The 4,417-nt window shown below is 50.5% G+C and overlaps 1 non-coding gene across 1 annotated transcript; it reads left to right on the forward strand.

Annotated features, from left to right (window-relative positions):
* Positions 1 to 41: 41 nt before the first annotated feature.
* TRNAV-UAC lies at positions 42 to 114 on the forward strand. The gene has a single exon. It is a non-coding gene; the product is annotated as a tRNA-Val (tRNA).
* The last annotated feature ends 4,303 nt before the right edge of the window (positions 115 to 4,417 follow it).

The following is a 4,417-nucleotide window of genomic DNA, read 5'->3' on the forward strand; positions in this document are numbered from 1 at the left end:
CTTATGTACTTATGAAGGGAGGGGCAAAGCCTTCAGACAAAGTTTCTGTAGTATAGTGGTTATCACGTTTGCTTTACCTGCAAAAGGTCCCTGGTTTGAAACCAGGTAGAAACACAATGGCTTCATTTTGCCAGCTCCTACTGGCCTATCCTTGCTGTTGTAGGAGCAACAGTGATTTCTATGCTCAAAAGGTCAGTTATACTTCCCCTGCTCCCACTTTTGTCTCCTCTCCCTCTCTGAATGCCTGTGAAGTGGCTTTTCCCCTCCCGCTCCCTCCTGGAATGCTGGTGGGATGAATGTTCTGGTTGAAGAGCAGAAGAGCTCCCAGGTAGACAAGGTGTCTGGGACACTAATTAGGCAGCACTCACACACCCAGAGCATGGACACTGCCCAAGGTGGAGTGTGACCAACCAGATGCAGCCAAGTCATCTCTAGTTGCAGGCTGTAATAATCGAATTTCCCGAATCTGAACTTTAGAGTCCAACAAATGGGGGTTATTATATACTTCTAAGCTTAATTACCAGCCTAGACATTACTTTGCTGCCACCACCCAATAATGTACGGGTATTGGGACACAGTCCTTCCCCAAAATCCTTGGGGATCCCAAGAGCCCCAAATCCATGGAGTTCTTACACCCAGGAGAAATAACCCATTCCCCCCCCTTTCCTTTCCCTCTCTCCCTTCCCCCTCTCAGCCTTAACCAGCGAGAGAGAGAAAAAACCCAAGAAATCAGATTTTAAAAAGAAAGCTTTTAATAAGAAAAAAAGAAATAGAAAGACATAGAAATAATCACTATATCAAGATGACAGATATAGGGTCCGTAAACTTATGAGCAATGAATAATCAGCCTTATTCAGAAATATCAAGTAAAATATCTTAGCATTACACACGTGCAAATACGACACAAATATAAAAGCCTATATTGTTTTTCCTATACTCACACGTTAGAAACCGAAGACTAACAAGTCTGGAAATAAAAGGATTTCCTCAGAACCTTAAGCCACCCAGCCAGGAGAGAGAGAGACGGAAAAAAAACCCACACACGACAAAAAGGTTTCCCTCCACCCAGAGTCAAAACATTCTGCCTCCTGATTGGTCCTCTTTACAGGTTTCACTTTACAGGTGAAATGTTAACCCTTCACAATCTGTTTATGACACAGGCCATGAGGAGCAGGTCCTTAAAAGGGGAAGGGGCCCTGTGCTCAGGAGAGAACTCACAAGCTTGTACCTCCAGTGAATGCCCTTTGCCCGGACCGCCTGGCCAGTGGTTCTCTGCGTTGTATTTCATTGTGTCTCAGGGAGACTTACCTTCATCGCACCGTCCATAGCTGTGCTGTGGGACACTTACCTTGCAGAATCCTGACATCTCCAGTGCTGTGCCTGTCCTGGGAGCGTGAGTGTGCGAGTGCGAGTGTGACACTCCCCCCGCCCGCCACCTTCTTCTTTTGAGCTTAACTGTCAGTATAATAAACGTGCTACTTTCTGCCAAACTCTGGTGGGTCATTAGTCCTCCCTACGCTGACCAGCTGGCCCAATTTTGGGTAACACCTGCGATAAACTCAACCCCTGCAGGACAGAGGGTGAAATGAGCTGAGAAAGAGCCTTGGCCTCAGCAGGGGAAAGCTAAAGGATCTGGGCCGGTCACCTTTTGGAGGCTTGTGGTTTGGTCTCCTCTGCTCTGGGAGGTTGGCCTATGGCGGCCGGCTCTTCCTGCTGGCCTCCTCTGCGTGACTTGCCAAAGGAGGGAGTGAGGCAGGAATGGGGCAAAAGAGGAAAGTCGAGCTGAGGAAGGCAGGGCAGAAGCTAAGCGCCTCAGTGCGGCTAAGTGGGGTTAGTAGAGCGTCACCATTCGTTCTGCAAAGCCTGTGGAGGTGCGGTTGGCTGCTGGGAGGCAGAATCATGTGCCTGCCTCTTGACTTCCCAGGGTTGGCTACTTGCAGCCCAGGAGAAGGACAGTTCTGGGTGAAAGGAAGACAAGCAAAGCTCTGGGAGGAAATTTGGCTGCGGGGTGCGGGCTCTGCGCTGGGGGAGGGGGTTGGGGTGCAGGAGGGGTGGGACTTACCCAGGGCACTGCAGCTCCCAAAGTGATTGGTACACACAACCCTGCGGCAGCAGGTCCTAGGTGGGCCATGCCAGGGGGGTCTCTGAGTGCAGTTCCTGGCCAATGTGGGCTGCGGAGTTGGTACTTGGGGCAGTGACAGTGAATGGAGACACTCCCCCCGCCCCAGGGGATGCTGGGACATGCCAACCACTTCTGGGAGTGGCTCGGAGGGACGGAGGCAGAGTGGGCAGGGAGCCACCTCAGTGCTGCTGGCACATCTCTGCCCACCCATGGGGGGAGGGGAGCAGAGGGCCTCCATGTGCTGCCTGGGGTAGGGACAGTGCACAGAGCTGCCTCCCCTCATGGGTCTATTACAGGAGTGGGTGGGTGGGGTCTTTTGGCCTCCAAGGTGCAGCAGGTCGCTCTAGATGACCACATTGGTCCCTTCTGACCTTAAAGGCTCTGAGTCTAAAAGGGAGAGGGAAGTAAAGATTTTTTTTTAAATGAACCAAACATTGTAGTACCAGGATAACTCCAACAGTACATTGTATAGTCCTGCCCTTTTCTTCTTCCATTTTGTGTTGAATGACCTGCAGGACATTGGTTCTCTCATTCCATTGATAAACTGATACAATGTGACTGAAATTAAACCAATTCCCAGGGGAGAAAACATCACATCTCTGTATTGGCTGGGAGTCGAACGCAGGTCAACTGGGTGGAAGGCAGCTAGGCTCACCACTATACCATCAATGCATCTGATGAAAGTGCTACTTATGCTTGCCCAATGAGGCTAGACCAGCATTGAGGCGATTTTCTGCCTGTCAAAATGTACTGGATTCTCATCACTAAAAAAAGAACACCTCCATCTTCACTTGGGTTTGAACCATCAGCCTTCCAACTAGCCACCAAAGTTGTTAATCACAGGGTATGTCTACACTACGGGATTATTCCGATTTTACAGAAACTGTTTTTTGAAAACAGATTGTATAAAGTCAAATGCACGCGGACACACTAAGCACATTCATTCAGCGGTGCACATCTATATATCGAGGCTAGCGTCGATTTTCAGAGCGTTGCACTGTGGGTAGCTATCCCATAGTTCCCGCAGTCTCTCCCACCCATTGCAATTCTGGTTTGAGATCCCAGTGCCTGATGGGGCAAAAACAGTGTCGTGGGTGATTCTGTCTGGGTAAATGTCGTCATTCAATCCTCCCTCCGTGAAAGAAACGGCAGACAATCATTTCGTGCCCTTTCCCCTGGATTGCCCAGCCGACGCCATAGCACGGCAACCATGGAGACCGTTCAGTCTTTTTTCACTGTCACCGTATGTCTACTGGATGGTGCTGACAGACGCGGTACTGCAGCGCTACACAGCAGCATCCCCTTGCCTTTTGCAAGTTAGCAAAGATGGTTACTAGCAATACAGTACCGTCTGCTGCTTTGCAAGTTGACAATGACAGTTGCCGGTTATAGTGTGCCGTTTGCTGCTGTCATGGGTGCTCCTGGCTGGCCTTGGTGAGGTTGGCTGGGGGCGTATGGACAAAAATGGGAATGACTCCCCAGGTCATTCCCTTCTTTAAGTTTTGTCTAAAGGGAGAGTCAGTCCTGTCTAGACTATCAGGCAAGTCTACAAAAGAACCAGAGAAGCAAACGGCTGCTCCAGGTCAGAGCCCCAGACATCCCGCAGAAATGATGAGCTGCATGCCCTTCTAGGGGGTGCCCCTACAACAACCCCACCCATTGCTTCCCTCCTCCCCCACCCGTCCTGGGCTACCGTGGCAGTTATCCCCCCATTTGTGTGATGAAGTAATAAAGAATGCAGGAATTTGAAACAACACTGACTTTATTGCCTCTGCAAGTAGAGCTCAAAGTGGGGAGGGGAGGGAAGCCTCCAGCTGCTATGATATTCCAGGCAGGACTGAATCTCCATTAGACAAAGCTTAAAGAAGAGAATGACCTGGGACTCATTCCCATTTTTGCCCAGGCACCCCTGGCTGACCTCACCGAGGCCGGCCAGGAGCACTCACGGGACGACGATGACGAATACCAGTCCTACTGTACCGTCTGCCGTCCGCAAGGGAAGAGAAGGGAAGGGGATGCTGCTGTGTAGCGCTGCAGCACCACATCTGCCAGCAGCATCCAGTAGACATACGGGGACATTGAAAAAAGGCGAGAAATGATTTCTTTCCCTTTGCTTAAGGCGGAGGGGGGGCGATGACATATACCCTGAACCACCCACAACAATGTTTTTGACACTTCAGGCTTTGGGAACCCAGCCAAGAATTCAAATGGTTTTCGGAGAGTGCAGGAACTGTGGGATAGCTACAATCGGCAGTCGCCCCCCCCCTCCATGAGCGTCCATTTCATTCTTTGGCT

Source organism: Mauremys mutica, chromosome 25 (assembly GCF_020497125.1).
Source record: "Mauremys mutica isolate MM-2020 ecotype Southern chromosome 25, ASM2049712v1, whole genome shotgun sequence".
NCBI lineage: Eukaryota > Metazoa > Chordata > Testudines > Geoemydidae > Mauremys > Mauremys mutica.